Genomic DNA, 18,738 nt, shown 5'->3' with positions numbered 1-18,738 from the left:
CCCACGAAGCAGGGAGACTGTTGCCAGCAGTTCTCCCTGAAAATAAAAAACCTAACATAAGTTTTTTCAGAGAAACTCAGTAGAGCTCCTCAGAGTGCATCCAGTCTGCCTGGGTACATTTCTAAAACTGAGGTATGGAGGAGGGGCATAGAGGGAGGAGCCAGTTCACACCCATTGAAAAGTCTTAAGAGTGCCCATGGCTCCTGCAGAACCGTCTATACCCCATGGTCATGAAGTGGACCCCAGCATCCTCTATGACGTATGAGAAATTAACTATTTGGTGCCCAGGCTCCGCTGCTCCACTCTATACCCACAGTGATCCCAGTGTCCCCCATGGCTGAAAGAAGAAATAGTTGTGTTCTAAAGCTTTCGACTAGTAGTGTATGTGCCTGCAATTTGGTTATTAAGCAATTCTCAACACACAAACATAGCGGAGGAGTAAGTGGGGATTTACATGTCTTTTATAGATTCCTTCCGACTTACTACTGATGAGAGACTCCTCTGGGTAAATAAACTGTGCAGGCCTTATAAAATGGTGTTTCTTAAGCAGACTGATTGGTTTAAACCCAATTAATACTAAGCTAGGATCATCAAACCTCTTCAGCTCTTCTGTCTCTTCCTTCTCCAAAACAATCTGCCGGTTACTGTAAGTCTGCACAAAGAAAAAGGAGGAACAGTAAATGTTTGTTCATGGTAGTCTTTCACTGTCAAATAGAAATAGGACGATCCCATTTCATAGCACTACCCAAAATATGGCATTAAAAGACAGGCGATTTCATAATGGAATTAAAAAATACACTTCTATTTCAGAATGTGGCAGCAAAAAGGTGTGTGTATGTGTGTGTGTGTATACTCGTATTACTATCCTTATGGGGACACAGACCGGACAGCACACCAACACTGGTGGGACTTGAAATGAGGTCCCCATGAGTCAGACCCCACGAGGTGATATTAAAGGCATGTACCAACTATCCAGCATCAAAATCGGACATGTCCTCGAGAATCACATTTTCCAGACAATACTGTGTGTGTATGTGTGCGCAATGCAGATTGTGTGTTAAAGCAACTGACTAGTCCCCTAAAAAATATAGATTTATATATTTTAGGGGCCCACTGCAGTTCCGCCAGGTGGGCACCGCGCGTATCCCCTCCCCCTGCCCCCTGCAGGAGCAGCAGACAGGGCGCCTCCCCGTAATTTTAGGAACCCGGGGTGCCTTCCCATAATTTTCAGGGCCCACTGCAGTTGCACCAGGTGGCCACCGGGGGCGCCGCGCGTGCACCCTCCCGCTTAAGGAGCAGCAGGCAGGGCACCTCCCCGTAATTTTGGGGACACGGGGCGCCTTCTAATAATTTTGGGGGAATGCTGCAGTTCTGCCAGGCATCCACCGGGGGGCATCGCGCATGCCCCTGCCCACTGCAGTAGCAGCAGGCAGGGCGCCTGCCCGTAATTTTGGGGACCCGGGGCACCTTCCAATAATTTTGGGGCCCCGCTGCAGTTCTGCCCAGTGGCCACCAGGGGCGTCGTGCTAGCCCCCTCCCTCTGCCCCCTGCAGGAGCAGAATACAGGGCGCCTCCCCGTAATTTTGGGGACCCGGGACGCCTTCCAATAATTTTAGCCCCTGCTGCAGTTCCACCAGGTGGCCACCGAGGGGCGACGCGCGTGCCCCCTCTTTTTGCCCTCTGCAGTAGCAGCCGACAGGGCGCCTCCCGTAATTTTGGGGACCCGGGGTGCCTTCCTATAATTATCTGGGCCCGCTGCAGTTCCGCCCGGCAGCCACCGGGGGGTGCCGTGCGTGCCCCTGCAGGTGCAGCAGACAGGGCGCCTCCCTGTAATTTTGGGGACCCAGGGCGCCTTCCCATAATTTTCGGGGTTCCGCTGCAGTTCCGCCAGGCGGCCACCGGGGGGCCCCGCGCGTGCCCCCTCTTTCTGCTCCCTGCAGAAGCAGGAGACAGGGCGCCTCCCGTAATTTTGGGGACCTGGGACGCCTTCCTATAATTATCTAGGCCCACTGCAGTTCAGCCCGGCGGGCACCAGGGGGCGCCGCACGTGCCCCCTCCCTCTATCCCCTGCAGGAGCAGCAGACAGGGCGCCTCCCCGTAATTTTGGAGACCCGGGGCGCCTTCCCATAATTTTCAGGGCCCACTGCAGTTCCGTCAGGCGGTCACCGGGGGGGGGGGGGGGGGAGGGGGCTGGTAGGGGCTCTAGCCGGGGCCCTTCTTATAATTTTCCAGGGCACTGGAGAGGAGCAAGAGCCTGGGGAAAATCGGAGAGTGTACTGCAAAAGTGCTGCACGCATCACCTGTCCTGCTATGTCTGAGAACCCCGCTGAGAGATTCACAGGCTGAGAACAGAGTCCAGCTGGGAAAAGACAGGTACGCGATAGAAAGTCCTCTTTTCTTTGTCCCGCAAACTGATCGATGTGGCACCCAGAGACCCAGCTGGGAGGGACGCTCGCTTGGCTGGAACCCAAAGGTCCCGGCCAGCTCCAGCAAACTCGGCCCTCCTTCTGCCCACAGCGTGCCTGGAACCCCTCCGCTGTAAGGGTTTCTGTTCCCCAGGTGTCCGCCCAGTGCTCCGGGCCAGAGCTGGGTGGGCCCGGTTTCTGACTCCAGGCAGTATGGTCTGCTCTGTCAGTCCAGCAGGTGTATGACAACGCCAGGGGAGCCGGGGAAGTGTACCCATCGCCTAGCAAAGTTTACCCTTGGACCAAGGATGCGGTTCGTCAACGGCAGCTCCTCATGAGTCCCTGGAGAGGGCCCCGTGCGCTGCCATGGTAAGGTGGCCGCACGGAAGGGTTCAGCTGCGGGGCCCTGCGGAGAGAAGAGCCAGACAGGGCGGAGGTAGAGAAAGCGCATGAGAAAGGCTAGTCTCGCATGGCGTGAGAGCGAAGCGTACGCTCTGAGCAAGTCTGGCTGGAGACCGTCCAGGAGAGAAAGGGAGAACGGGAGGCCCCTTTGGAGGGAGTCAGTGGAAGCTGCATGCTGAGTGGGCCCAGGACTACCCATGTGTCGACGTTTGTATCCTGGAGCGTGGTGTCAGTGCTCCGTGAGATGAACCTTTTATACCCTTTAACCCCTCGGGACAAGATGAAACCTGTCAGGTGTAGATCGGGATGTGGTGGGTTGGGGGCAGCGGGGTTCCCTGGGGGCGGACAGCTCACCCTCGCCGCAACCGACGGGGATCTGGGTCGGGAGGCTTGAGGCGACCTTTTTAAATCGCTGCTTACCCAAACCATCCCCCAGGACGGCTTGCACTGTTTTCCCAGCTTACGGGTTGTTGGGTGAGGAGAAAAATGTGAGATTGAGCGGGTGCGGTCTCCCTTTACCTGGGGGCTGTTCGATGTGCACCGGCGCCTGGGAACCACACGGAGTGGGTCTCACCATCCTTCTGACTCCGAACTTCCCCCTTGGCCCGCCTTTGATGGCCATCCACCGGGCCCTACTGCTCTTGCTGGTGCCAACTTGGCACATGGCCCCTTGTCCTCCGTGGTGTTTGCTGCTGCTTTCAAGATGGCGGCGGCTGACTCATCTTCTGTTACTGCTGGCTACCAAGATCCTGCCGGTAGCCCCCCGCATCACTGCAGGGTATGGAGGACTGCTGTATCCCAAAATGCTTGCCCTCGGCTGAGTGGCACAACTGTAGGTTGTCGCGGGAGGTTGTCAGTTCTCCCTCCATCTTGGAGGGTGGGGGGAGATTGCCACCCTCGTCCCCCTTAGGTGGCAGGGGTGCGGGACAGGCTCTGCAGGGCAGTGATATTGGCCCAGAGGTGTCACCTCCACTGTCCGCTCCACCGCCCCACCTGCAGCCTCTTAACTCCCCCCCATCACCACAGGATCCGGAGGGCTGCCGGATTCCCCGATGCTTGCTTGCGGTTGGGTGGCACGGGTGAGGGCTGTCGCGGGAAGTTGTCAGTTCCACTTCCATCTCAGAAGTGGGGTGATATCCACCATCGTCCCCCATAGGTGGCGGGGGTGTGGGACAGGCTCTGCAGGGCGGTGATGTCGGTTGAAGGGGGTATCCTCCCCTGGCTGCTCTGCCGCCCCGCCTGCAACCTCCTCCCGCATCACCGCAGGATCAGGAGGGCCGTGGATTCCCCACTGCTTGCTCACGGCTGAGAGGCATGGGTTGGGGATCGATTGAGGTTGTCTGCCCCCCCCCCCCATCCTGGAGGGGGGGGGAGATAGCCACCCTTGTCCCCCTTAGGCGGCGGGGGTGCGAGACAGGCTCTGCAGCGTGGTGATGTCAGCTGGAGGGGGTATCCTCCCACAACCGATCCGCTGCCCCACCTGCAGCCTCCCCCAGCATCACCACAGGGTACGGAGGGCTGCCGGAATCCCCAATGCTTGCTCGCGTTCGAGTGGCATGGGCAGGGGCTGTCGACTGAGGTTGTCCGTACTCCTCTCCATTCTGGAGGGGGTTGATAGATATGTTTTTCCCCCACTTAGGCGGTGGGGGTATGTGACAGGCACTGCAGGGTGGTGCTGGTGACTGGAGGGGACACCTCCTCCGGCTACCCTGGATCCCTTAATAATTTCCCATGGTTGAATGTCATCGCTGCGGGCTATTGCAGGAGGTTATCTGTCTGCTGTTGTCTCTCCCTTCAGTGTCAGGGAGGGGTGTTGGGCGCTGGCGGTTAGGGGATTGGGCACCCCCCACCGCGCTTGGTGAGACTGTTCTCGAGAGACGATTGTGAAGACAGGTTAGTTTTGGCCTACTGATGATGTGTTGTCACCATTGAACTCCTCAATAAGAGAAGAACTATAAAAGATCAGACATTTGTTGCATGTGCAAAGCTGAGGAGCCAGAGGAGCCTGAGCTACCAGCTCCGATATTATAATCAAATGCCACAAAGTCAGTCAAAATTTGTCTGACTGTGGGGGTGGGCATATGGGGCGTTCCGTGCCCTCGCACCCAAAGCTTGCTTGAAGCTGTTGCGCCCGAATTCCCGGCCCGGGGACTTGGGCGGTGACACTCCGGACGTTCGAGCGTCGGGGGGGGGGGGTGTCTGTCCCCTGGTCCTCCCGTCCCCCGTGGCTGCTCCCTCCCTGGGCTTAATACTCGGCCAGAGCCCCCAGCGGGGCAATAGCAGATGCGGATACAGGACAACCCCGGACATGGGGATTTTTTTTCCCGTTCTGTGGTTATTTTTATTTTTTTCTTGGGAGGGGAGGAGGGGGGTGGAAGGTCCTCTTTTTTGTGTGTGTGTTTTTATCATTATTATTTTTTGGGGGTGGGGGGACACACCTGCTACTGGCCCGTGTGTATTTTCCCCGTACTGGTTTTTGGTGGGTCTTTTTGTTTATTTTTGGGAGTTTTGGGGTGTGTTGTTTTTCTTGTTTTTTTGGGTTGTTTTTTTTTTTTGGGGGGGGGGAGGGGAGCGGAGGGGAGGAGGGTGTCTTGTTCTTGACCCAGGCACTGCAGTGGCGGACGGGAATACTGGACAAACCCCGCTGCCGCTCAAGGTATTTTTCCCGTACTGTTTATTTTGGGGGATTTTGGGGTGAGTTTAAAAAAAATGTGTGTGTTTTTTTGTGTGTTTTTGTTGGGGGGGGGGGGGTTCATTATGGTTTTGCGTGCGTATTATTTTTATGCCTTCTGCTGCAGCAGTGGATGGGTATATTGGACAACCCAGCTGCATGCATTTTTTTTTTTAACGGAGCAGACAAAAAACACACAGCCTCACACACTCCCGGAAGTCCTTGGTTTGTCTCCCACCCCCAGAAGTTACCAGTTATATTGCTCACTCCCAGAAGTCCTCGGTTTGTTTTCCACTCCCGGAAGTCCTTGGCTTGTTTCCTCAAGACAATGAACGCGGATCGGGCAGACAGTAAAACAGATGGCAGTGATGAAGACTATCTCCCTGACTCATCTGAGTTCAGCAGTTCAGTTGACAGCAGCGGGGAAAAGAAATCTTGTAACGGGAGACAGGCGCTGGAAGTAGCCAAGGCTTCCTCCACAGACGGCGGCCTGAACCGACGGACGCATCACGGCGTGTCAGTCCAGGTTCTTAACCGAAAAGGGGATGGTTCCAGAACATATAGCAACAAGAAAAACTTCTGCCTATGTTGTGAGAGGCCATACTCCAAAATTGCGAGGCACGTGGAAGCCGTCCACCGCAGTGAGCCGGAGGTTGCAAGGGCACTGAGCTTTGACAAGAACTACAGGGAAAGGTCAGTAAAGCTGGACCTGATTCACCACCTGGGGCACATAATATCGGTGTTCTGCGCGAGGGCAGTGGTGTCCTACTACCTTGCAAGCAGCCGGCCAAAGCAGCAGCTCCCCAAGATTTCATGCACTGCGCACACAAGGTCTGTTCTCCAGGCGACACCTGTGGCGACATGTGAAGAGGTGCCCTCTTCGAAAAAAGGGTGGCCACCCCAAACCCAGTAGAACCAGGGTCCAGTCCCTCTGCACTTACGCCACACCCGTTCCGCCAGGTGTTGGAACCGGCCTGTGGAAGTTGTTGAGCCAAATGAATTACGATTATGTGGTAGCCGTGATCAAGGGGGACAGCTGCATCATACAGTTCGGGCGGCACCTCTACAACCGATTGGGGTCTAATGTCGGCAAGCACGAGTACATCCGCCAGAAGCTCCGAGAGGTGGGTTGGCTCCTGCTGCATGCGATGAAGCTCACTCCATTGTGGAGCATGGAAGATTTCATTTGCCCACCCAACTTCTTCCATGTGGTGCATGCCGTCAGGAGCCTGGCCGACTACAATGAAAAGACCAACACCTATAAAGTCCACTCGCTGGCCCTGAAGGTGGGCCACAGCTTGCAAAAGATTTCCGCCATGGTCGAGTGCCAGGCACTGATGGAGGGCAGTGCCCTGACAGTGGACAGCGCACGGAGCTTCAGGAAACTGTACGAGGCGAGGTGGAGCGAGCTCATCTCAACTGCTGCCCTGAAGACCCTGCGAGAGATAAAATGGAATACCCCGTTCCTCCTACCCTTCACTGACGATGTGAAGCGATTGAACCTGTACCTCCTTGACCGGCAGCGTGAGTACATCAATGGGTTGTCTGCCCACCCTTCTGCAAAGCAGTGGTTAATGCTGGCCAAGGTTACCCTCACGCAGCTGATCCTCTTCAACCGCAGGAGGGAAGGTGAGGATTCCAAGATGCGGCTATCCTCATTTGAATCACGGCACACTGCCGACTTGCAGGGCGACATGGACCAGGAGATGGAGAAGGCTTTCTGTCACCACTTCACCTGTATTGAGATACATGGAAAAAGAGGCAGGAAGGTTCTCGTCCTGTTATCCCCATGCATGCAGAAAGCGATGGAACTCCTGACCGAGAAGAGGGCAGGGTGTGGTGTCAGGCCTGACAATTTCTAAGTTTGCCAGGCCAGCCGCCTTATCACACTTCAGGGGATCCGACTGCATTCGTCTCTATGCCCGGGAGTGTGGGGCCAAGCATCCCAAAGCACTGTCCTCCACCCGCCTCCGGAAGCATGTGGCCACCCTTTCCAGGGTCCTCAACCTAAGCGACACCGAGATGGACCAGCTAGCAGATTTCCTCGGGCATGAAATCCGGGTGCACAGACAGTATTACAGTCTTCCAGAAGGTACCCTGCAGCTGTCTAAGTTAAGCAAGATCTTCGTGGCCCTGGAGCAAGGGAGAATGGCTGAATTCAGGGGCCGCAGTCTAGAGGAGATCTCCATCGATCCAGATGGTAAGTAAGACTCACTCGATGGGTGGCTCCTGGGACTGACACTGTAAGTGGGCTGGTGTGATGGGATTTACTGTCTATCTCTATTTCCAGAAACAATCCAGGTGGCAAGTGATGACTCTGGGGATGAGCCAGAGAGGCAAGCCAGTGAGGCGACAGTGGTGCACACCAAGAAAGAAGCAAACAGTGTGGCAGTAGAGGGAGCCACTTCTAAAGGTGGGTGCAACCTTCCATACCGGTGGGGGTTGGTGGAGGGTGGCCTTGGCTGGTAATGGCTTTGCAGGGTGACAGTCCTTTCCTCTCCCACGTAGGTGACAGCAGAGGTGCTAAGAGGAAACCATGGACCCCAGCGGAAGTCAGAGCTGTTGAAAGACACATGATGCAGTTCATCCACTCCTGCAAGGTCCCGGGAAAGAAGGATTTGTGATACGTGCCGAAGGGCTGAAAGCCAATCGCTGAAGGCTCGGAACTGGCTTTCAGTTAAATTCTAAATAAAGAACCGAATAACTGCGATAATGAGAGCATGAACTACATAAATAAAAAAATAAGTAAACAAACAAACACATGCATACATACATAAATAAATGAATAAATAAATCAATACATAATCAAAAAAGGGTGCCATTGCACCAGGTGGCCACCTGGGGGGAGGGTGTCGCACATAAATTGATCCATATGGTATGTCCCCATGGTCCCCTCCCATGCCACACATGACCCCACCCTCTGTCCCCATGCACAGGCTCCAGGCTGGGACCTTCCAGGGGTAAGGAAAATGGTGTCCCCGTGAGGGATGTTCCAGACATGTGTCCCGATGAGGTCACCAAAACAAGTATGTGTGTGTGTGTGTGTGTGTGTGTGTGTGGGGGGGGGGGGGATATTATCAAAACTGATGAAAGTACTTTTTTTTTTATAAATGGAGTATATTCTGAAAGCATTAAATACATACAAACTAGACAAACTTAGCATGTCACCAATACATAGTAAAGGTACATATGAGAAAGTGTATAAACTCACAAAGCTGTATATAAATTAAGTGTGGCAGGCACACTACAAAACTTTCTTGCGCTAGTTTTGTGGGTATATAAGGTGTGCGATAGGCCTTCTTCACACATAACACCCGCTGCAGTCATAGGTAAAAGGGACGATTTATCAGATTTGCAAAAAGGGATGATTATCGTCTTTCAGGCCAAGGGTGGCAGTATTTCTGTAACAGCGCAGTTTGTGAACTGTTTGCGTCTGCTGTCGTGAAGGTGAATCATGACTAGATAAAACGAGATTTATGGTAAGAACTTACTGTTGTTAAATCTCTTTCTGCGAGGTACACTGGGCTCCACAGGGAATGACATTGGGGGGTGTAGAGTAGGATCTTGATCCGAGGCACCAACAGGCTAAAACCTTTGACTGTTCCCAGAATGCATAGCGCCGCCTCCTCTATAACCCCGCCTCCGTGCACAGGAGCTCAGTTTTTGTTAACCAGTCCAATGCATTAGTAGGTAAAAGAGACGACAACCGTTAGTAGCCACATACACCACATTCTCACGACAGGAGAAGGTGTCAGCAGCTAATGCCTTACCAACCCAAAGAAGCTAAGTGCGTCAGGGTGGGCGCCCTGTGGAGCCCAGTGTACCTCGCAGAAAGAGATTTAACAAGGGTAAGTCCTTACCATAAATCTCTTTTTCTGCTGCGGGGTACACTGGGCTCCACAGGTAATAACATTGGGGATGTCCTGAAGCAGTTCCTTATGGGACGGGACGCACTGTAGCGGGCACAAGAATCCGGCGTCCAAAGGAAGCATCTTGGGAGGCGGAAGTATCGAAGGCATAGAACCTTATGAACGTGTTCCCTGAGAACCACGTAGCCGCCTTGCACAATTGTTCAAGGGTCGCACCACGGCCGGCCGCCCAAGAAGGTCCAACAGACCGAGTAGAACGAACCTTAATGGTAGCAGGAGCTGGAAGGCCAGCCTGTACATAAGCATGTGCAATCACCATTCTAATCCATCTGGCCAGGGTCTGCTTGTGAGCAGGCCAGCCACGTTTGTGAAAACCGAACAGTACAAAGAGAGAATCAGACTTCCGAAGGGAAGCAGTTCTCTTCACATAGATATGGAGAGCCCGTACCACATCCAAAGACCGCTCTTTGGAAGACAATTCAGAAGAGGCAAAGGCCGGAACCACAATCTCCTGATTAAGGTAGAAAGAAGACACCACCTTAGGTAAATACCCGGGACGTGTCCGAAGAACCGCCCAATCACGGTGAAATATTAGATATGGTGACCTACAAGACAAGGCACCCAAATACGACACCCGTCTAGCAGAGGTAATATAGCCAGCAGAAGCACTAACTTAAGAGAAAGCCACTTAAGGTCTGCAGATTCAAGGGGCTCAAAAGGATACCCTTGCAACGCCTCCAGAACCACCAAGTCCCAAGGAGCCACAGGCGGGACATAAGGAGGTTGAATTCGCAAAACACCCCGAGTGAACGTATGCACATCAGGTAAGGTTGCAATTTTTTCTGGAACCAAACCGACAAGGCAGATATATGAACCATGATGGAGGCCAAACGAAGGCCCAAGCCCAGGCCCTGTTGTAGAGAGGCCAAAAGTTTGGCCGTACTAAACTTGTAAGCGTCATGATTGTTAGATGCGCACCAAGCAAAGTAAGAATTCCAGACCCTATTGTAAATCCGAGCAGAAGCCTTGACGGCGGAGTACAGCCGTCATTACCGCCATGACTTTGGTGAAGACTCGCGGAGCCGTGGTCAAACTAAAAGGTAACGCCCGAAATTGGTAATGGAGGTTGCCAACCGCAAACCTCAGGTATTGATGATGCGACATTGCAATACGAATATGCAGGTAAGCATCTTGTATGTCCAGGGAGACCATATAATCCCCAGGTTCTAAGGCCAGAACAATAGAGCGAAGAGTTTCCATACGAAACTTGGAGACCCTCACAAATTTTTGAAGGACTTGAGGTTGAGAATGGGCCGGGAGGACCCATTCGGTTTCGGGAAAAGGAACAGGGGTGAATACTACCCCTTGCCTCTCTGAGCCAGAGGCACCTGTACTACATCTTCGGTGTCCAGTAGGGATTGTACCACCAAATGAAAAGTTTTTGCCTTCACCTGATCCGAAGGGACGTCTGTCAGGCAAAATCGATGAGGGGGACGATTTTTGAAGGATACGGCGTAACCTCGAGTGACGACTTCCCGTACCCAGGCATCGGAAGTGGTTTTCAACCATTCCTGGGTATACCCTAGAAGTCGGCCCCCCACTTTGGGATCCCCCAGAGGGAGGCCCGCCCCGTCATGCAGCAGTCTTGGAAGCAGGCTGACGGGCAGCCCAGGCCCGTTTGGGTTTGGGCTTATGAGGTTTGGAAGTGCGAGCATGTTTCGGGTACGCCTGACCCTTTGTTTTCCCTGAAGGATGAAAGGAGCGAAAATAGGATTTTGGTTACCTACCGGTAAATCCTTTTCTCGTAGTCCGTAGAAAATGCTGGGCTCCACATTAGTACCATGGGGTATAGACGGGTCCACCAGGAGCCATTGGCACTTTAAGAGTTTGAGAGTGTGGGCTGGCTCCTCCCTCTATGCTCCTCCTACCAGACTCAGTCTAGAAACTGTGCCCGAGGAGACGGACATCTTCGAGAGAAGGATTTAACACAGATAATGGCGAATTTCATACCAGCTCACACATACAAAGCACATCAAGCTAACTAGCTTGAAAAACAGCAGCAACTGCTGAAACATTACTTACAGCACCAAGTAACAATACAGTACATAACTAAACAAAGTTGTACTAAACCAGATAACGATCGCAGGAAAACGAAGCGCTGGGCGGGCCCCCATCATCCTCTACGGACTACGAGAAAAGGATTTACCGGTAGGTAACCAAAATCCTATTTTCGCTTAAGTCCTAGAGGATGCTGGGGTCCACATTAGTACCATGGGGATGTACCAAAGGTCCCATAGGGGGCGCAAGTCTAGTTACTAGCGTAGTCAATAGTGTGGAAAAAGTAGGCCAAGGCAGGTAATTTTGAACCCCCGTTGCTAAGGTCCCACTGGGGGGCAATGAACCCCCAGAACCCTCAGCTGCTATATTCTCCTCAAACGTGTCTGCAGCGTCACCACCACGCAATGTGGGATCAGCCCCAGCTCTGTCACCCCTTCTAGCTGACATATCTGAAAGCTCAATGCGAGGCAACCCAGTACAATAACAGCAGCACAATACCTTACAAGAACCCCCTGGGTAGTGTATTTGCACAAACAGAGAATTCCAGAGATATATGGTGACTAAAATTCACAGAGAAAAATACACAATAAGTATATCTTGTGAAACACCTATATTAGATAATAACCCTGACGCACGTAGCCCCCTCAGGTTATAGAATATAGGGATAGCAATCTGAGTGAGATACACAAAATGGAGGTCACACAGCAGCTATATGCACACACACATAGTCACATTGTACAATGCAGAAATTATGACATGCAATAAAACTGTAACTGTGTCTCATTTAGGAATCACATTCAGCAGCTGTGGCAACAGTGGGGGTAATTCTGAGTTGATCGCAGCAGCAAGTTTGTTAGCAATTGGGCAAAACCATGTGCACTGCAGGGGGGACAGATATAACATGTGCAGAGAGAGTTAGATTTGGGTGGGTTATATTGTTTCTGTGCAGGGTAAATACTGGCTGCTTTATTTTTACACTGCAATTTAGATTTCAGTTTGAATACACCCCACCCAAATCTAATATCTCTGCACATGTTATATCTGCCCCCCTGCAGTGCACATGGTTTTGCCCAACTGCTAAAAAATTTCCTGCTGCGATCAACTTGGAATTACCCCCAGTGTTTCCTAAGGATTGCAACATATTGTTACATTTGAACTTTCAATCAGCCAGTTCAGTGAAGTTCCACCGTTATAACAATTACTGCAACAGCTTAGATAATTCATGTGTTTTTAAATTTATGCATGTGGTAAATCAGAAAGCTACGATTAATATTACCTATGAATTGTCTTTATTAAATGGTATTTTTATTAGATCATTGTGAATATTAAATACATATATTTTTTACAAATTCATTTGACTCTTTGGTTGTTATAGAACCTGTGAAATTATGGTGTTCAGATTTCATGAGCGCTTCTATTAATTTCTCTAGCTGGTTATGTTGATAGGAGTATCGCACAACTCCTTATAGCGGCGAACGTGCTCCTTACACCATCAGTTCCAGGTTCGTTTTATTTAGATTGATCAGTTAATAATTGTTAAACACAGGCGCAGCAAAATATTTCTTCTCTTTTATGCAATAAAACTGCACTGGACTAGTAATACAGAGTAATACTAAGTATGGCTATACAGACAATAGATATAACAATGCACAGTAAATACTGGATGTATATCACAGGGTACTTGTACTATAGAACACTGACTAAATGCACTCTTTCTTAACTAACACTGTCAGCAGACATGTAGAATACTTAAGTGTCCTGTAAAATGCACAGCGCTGACATGCAGGCGGCTTTACAGAGGAGGATTTGCCCGAACAGTCCCAGGATCAGCTCAGCTTGTCCTAATGGCGCCCAAACGGTGACAGGGAGTGAGGGAGAGAGAGATATGCAGCTCCAGGGTGGGAACATTTACGCTAAATGGCGCCCTGGGGCTGGGGGAGGGGCTACAGGTCAACGCCTTATCCCCCTGCTGGACTTCACCACCGGGTACTGTGGGCTGTATAATAAATGGTTATTAATAAAACTGACCTGTGCCCTTGCCCTGGTGGTCTAGTGTGGTCCCTGTACTGCCACAGTGTCCACGCCAGTGCGTGCGGCCCGCCTCCCACCGGCCGTGCCGGATCGCGATTTCCCGCGGGTCCCGCCTGGGGGACCCTCTTATCTCCTCCCTGTGTGCGGCCATGCGATCCAGGAGGGCAGCGGTGGTGTCTGTGACTGACAAAGAAGAACCGGAGCCTCCGCTGTAGGTACCCGGGAACCAGGGAGAGGTGATGGAGCTGCAGCAGGAGATGTCTGACTGACATGTAACACTTACAGTGCCTCTGCTGCAGCCCTTGAAGTCTTCATTTTTCACTTTGAAAAGCTCTTCTCAGGGCTGCTGGAGCAGCCCACCTGTTGTATGCCTGCAGTGCAAGGCACCAACTACAAAACTGAGCTCCTGTGCACGGAGGCAGGGTTATAGAGGAGGCGGCGCTATGCATTCTGGGAACAGTCAGAGCTTTTAGCCTGTTGGTGCCTCGGATCAAGATCCTACTCTACACCCCCCAATGTCATTCCCTGTGGAGCCCAGTGTACCCCGCAGCAGAAATAACACCATTACGTATAGTCAGCGTGGAAATTGCGGAGTATCAGGTGCCACTGATGTGAGAGGTGAACATCGACTGCGAAGGGCCGACCAACGCGCTACAGTAAAATGAACAGTTCAGCGAACCCTGCTGCATATGGGGCTCCAAAGGGGTGACTCTGGCTATAAGATGGTGGTCAGAATAATGTGACTCGACTGTGTATATTTCCTGGATAAACTGGAAGTTACCTTTGTGAATGGTTAATTAATTATATGTTATTAAATCATTTCAACATAGAAGCAGAACCTTTTACACTCTATGTACCTGAGCTTTCTTCGTGTCACTGGGAAGCAGCAGGCTGCCCGTCTCCTTGTTGAAAGAACGTGTCTTGGTTTTTACGGGCTCATTGGTCTCACGGTACAGCTTTACAGGGTAGGATTTCGTAGCTTTTATCACCAAATTAAACACACCCACTGTGAGACACAGGTCATCACTCAGCTTCAGGGAGATTCTATAATAGGCAAGAGAAATTATTATTGACTATGTATATTACACAGATGTTAATTATATACTTTTAGCTGTGGATGGTATGCTCTACCGCTACAAAGGGGCCTTGAATGTAGTTATCACATATACACTATAAGGTTATAAGAAATGCTTTGTTGTAAAACGGGTTGTATAAACTCTAATTAAGGGCGGGATGTATCCTGCATCGCATATTGCATGCGATACATTCCACAACTTACTGCAAGCGTAGCATTGTTTATTAACGTTGTATGCATGAATAAATGCAACAAAAACACAAAGGAACAACTCTTCCGGATAAGAGCTGTCCTTTGCGTTCGGAGGTCTCCAAGGTTTAATGACCTAGGAGTCAGACTGTTCATGTCCAATCTCTCTCAGGGGAATTCTGTGGTGAGAAACCGGAAAGTTTTGCTTGATACATGGGAATGCGTCAAACCACCGAAACTGGCAGCTTTCCGAGTTTTGACTGCAATATTGCCTTAGTACATCCTGCCCTAATTCTTTTGTTAGTGAATGGTAAGGTTAGTTTGAAAGGGGGATTGGTGCTAAGAAGCTCTCATAACGAATCATATGCAGCCCTTGGTGATATTAAACACTCCATTTGCCCTTTCAAACTTCACCCACATGTAATTGCTAAAAGCCTTTAAGATAGCAAGATGCTGTAAAAACAAATACTGATCCAGGTATCTCTTAATCTCCCTACGTCTTCAGTTGGCAAGTAAAAATTCTGGTGATTTATATGAGGTCACTATAAAGCACTCACTTTTGTTTTACAAAACACAGAATTTAGATTGAACACTGTATTATGAACTAAAAGTGGCAAAGAACTGGAAGATACAATTCCTGGCCACCCCACCATACATTTAGACTAGCTTTTCTCTAACCCAGTCCTCATGGAACCCTAACAGTGCATGTTTTCCTGATCATCTAGCTGGAGCACAGGTTCTATTTACAGGTGGTACCAATTATACCTAAGGATACCCTGAAGGCACACTCTGTTAGGTGGCCATGAGGAAAGAGTTTAAGAAACACTACTTTAGACAGGCAACGATCGTCTTGGTGCATCACAGTATGGAGTGATCAGCCACCATCTTTAGAAAACGTGATTTTAATACCTACCGGTAAATCCCTTTCTTGTAGTCCATAAGGGATACTGGGGTTCACTTAATACGATGGGGTATAGACGGGGTCCAAAGGAGCCAGTGCACTTTAAAATTTCTTCAACTGGGTGTGCTGGCTCCTCCCCTCTATGTCCTCTCCCACAGGCAGTTATAAGTAAAACAGCGCCCGAAGGAGAAAGAACATACTTGAGAGAAGGAACATAACAATGAGTGGTGAGATTCACACACCAGCACACCACAACATAAAATGACCAGCAACGAATGGAACAAAAACAGCAACAGCTGAACAGGTAACGTTTGAAAAAGAAAAACCTGCAGAGAAGTCAACGCACAGAGGCGGGCGCCCAGTATCCCTTATGGACTACAAGAAAGGGATTTAACGGTAGGTATTAAAATCCCGTTTTCTCTGGCATCCATAAGAGATACTGGGGTTCACTTAATACGATGGAGATGTCCCAAAGCATCCAGACAGGGCGGGAACGTGCATAGATGCCTGCAGTACTGCCTGCCCAAACTGGGTATCCTCTTTGGCAAGGGTATCAAACTTGTAGAACTTCACAAAGGTGTTCTTCCCCCGACCAGGTAGCAGCTCGGCATAGTTGCAAGGCCGAGACTCCACGGGCATCAGCCCAGGAAGACCCCACTGATCATGTGGAGTGGGCCTTCAGAGACTGTGGAACGGGCAAGGCTGCCGACACATAGGCCTGTTGGATAGTCAACTTAATCCAACGAGTAATGGACTGCTTTGAAGCAGGGCAACCCTTTTTCTGCATCATACAGCACGAACAAGGAATCAGTCTTTCTGATACGAGCCGTTCTCTTCAAGGCCCTCACGGCACCCTACGACTCCGGAGGAGCAGATGTACCAGAACTTGACGGGACTACAATCGCTTGATTCAAGTGGAATGCAGAGACCACCTTCGGCAGGAACTGCTGTCTAGTCCTGACCTCAGCTCTGTCCTCATAAAAGACCAAGTAAGGACTTTTACTCGATAGGGCCCCCAATTCTGAGACACGCCTAGCAGAAGCCAGGGCCGGCAACATCACAGTCTTCCACGTGAGGTACTTATCTTCTACCATCATCAAAGGTTCAAACCAGGAGGACTGTAGAAATTCCAACACCACATTCAAGTCCCAGGGTGCTGTGGATGGCACATTGGGAGGATGTATGTGTAGAACTCCTTGCAAGAAGGTCTGAACTTCTGGCAACACTCAACTTCTTCTGGAAGAAAATTGAGAGAGATTAAATCTGGACCTTAAGAAAACCCAGACGTAAGCCCTTATCCACAACAGCCTACAGGAAACGTAAGAGACGTCCTAAGTGGAACTCTGCAGGTGGATATGTGCATTCCTTACACCAGGAGACATATCTCCTCCAGATATGATGATAGTGTTTTGACGTTAAAGGTTTTCTGGCCTGAACCATGGTTGCAATAACCTTCTTGGAAAGGCCTTTGCGAGCTAGGATGCTCTGCTCAACCTCCAAGCTGTCAAAATAAGTCGCCGTAAGTCCGGGTAGACACATAGGCCCCTGTTGCAGACATGTCCAGCAGATCTGCATACCGCGCCCTCCGAGGCCAATCTGGGGCAATCAGAATCACCTGGGCTCTTTGATTCCCGATTCGTTTGAGCACCCTCGGAAGCAACAGAATCGGAGAAAACAGGTAGACCAAGCGATAAGGCCAAGGAGACGTCAGCGCATCTTGAGCAATACCAGCGAAACTTCTCGTTGAGTTGCGAAGCCATCATGCCTATCTGTAGGAATCCCCAAGTCGATGATCTGTTGAAACACCTGTTGGTGGAGACCCCACTCTCTCGGGTGGAGATCGTGGCAACTGAGGAGGTCCACTTCCCAGTTGTCCACCCCCGGAATGAAGATGGCGGACATCGTTTTTGCGTTTCTTTCTGCCCAGAGGAGTATTTTTGACACCTCTCGCATGCAGGCTCTGTTTTTTTGTCCCTCCTTGTCGATTTATGTCAGCCGCTGCTGTGGCGTTGTCCGACTTGAACTTGAATCGCCTGATCCCTGAGCAGAGGACAGACCTGAAGCAGAGCATTGTAGATCGCTCGAAGTTCTAGAACATTGATTGGAAGAAGGGCTTCGTGGGTTGACCATCTGCCCTGGAACTGAGCTGCTTGGGTGACAGCTCTTCATCCTTTCAGAATCGCATCTGTTGTAAGGATCCAATCCTGAATCCCAAAACTGCAACCTTCCAGTAGGTTGGAGGACTGTAGTCACCACAGGAGGGAGAGCCTGGCCTGAGGTGACAGCCGAATTATCCGGTGCATTAGAAGATGTGATCCGGACCACTTGCATAGGAGATCCAATTAAAAAGTTCTGGCATGGAACCTTCCGTACTGAATGGCTTCGTAGGAGGCTACCATCTTTTCCAACAACTTTATCAAAGATGAATGGATATCAGAGTAGGCCGTAGGACTAGTCGTACCATCTCCTGAAGTGTTTTTGCTTTGTCATCTGGGAGGAACACTTTCTGGGCCACAGTATCCAGCCACATTCCCAGGAAAAGGAGCCGCTGGGTTGGCTCCAAGTGGGACTTCTGGAAATTGAGGATCCACCCATGGTGTGACAGAAGTTGGATAGTGCGGTCTATATGGAGCAATAAAAGCTCTCTGGATCTTGCCTTTATCAAGAGATCATCCAGATTAGGGACAATATTGACCCCCTGGACCCGGAGTTGGAACATCATCTCCGCCATCACTTTGGTGAATAACCTCAGGGCTGTGGATAGGCCGAAGGGTAGGGCCTGGAACTGGTAGTGATCGTTCAGCAGGGCAAACCGCAGGTAAGCCTGGTGAGGCGGCTAAATAGGGATATGGAGATAAACGTCCTTTTATATCCAGAGAGACCAGGAACTCCCATTCCTCCAGGCCCGCAATCACTGCTCTCAAGGATTCCATCTTGAACTTGAAAACCCTGAGGTAAGGGTTCAAGGATTTCAGATTCAGAATGGGCCGTACCGAACCGTCCGGTTTTGGCACCACAAATAGGTTGAAGTAGTAGCCCTCTCCCTGTTGCGGCAGTGGTACTGGAACAATGACCTTGGACTGGACCAACTTTAGGATAGCCTGTTGCAGCGTAACCCGTATATCCTCCAAAGCTGC

The 18,738-nt window shown here is 50.7% G+C and overlaps 1 pseudogene; it reads right to left on the bottom strand.

The window, feature by feature from the left end:
- The window catches only part of LOC135029486 (X-ray repair cross-complementing protein 5-like), a 127,596-nt pseudogene that overhangs the window by 99,494 nt on the left and 9,364 nt on the right, over window positions 1–18,738 (bottom strand).

Source organism: Pseudophryne corroboree, unplaced genomic scaffold (assembly GCF_028390025.1).
Source record: "Pseudophryne corroboree isolate aPseCor3 unplaced genomic scaffold, aPseCor3.hap2 scaffold_488, whole genome shotgun sequence".
Taxonomy (NCBI): Eukaryota; Metazoa; Chordata; class Amphibia; order Anura; family Myobatrachidae; genus Pseudophryne; species Pseudophryne corroboree.
This window is presented reverse-complemented; position numbering and strand designations above follow the sequence as displayed.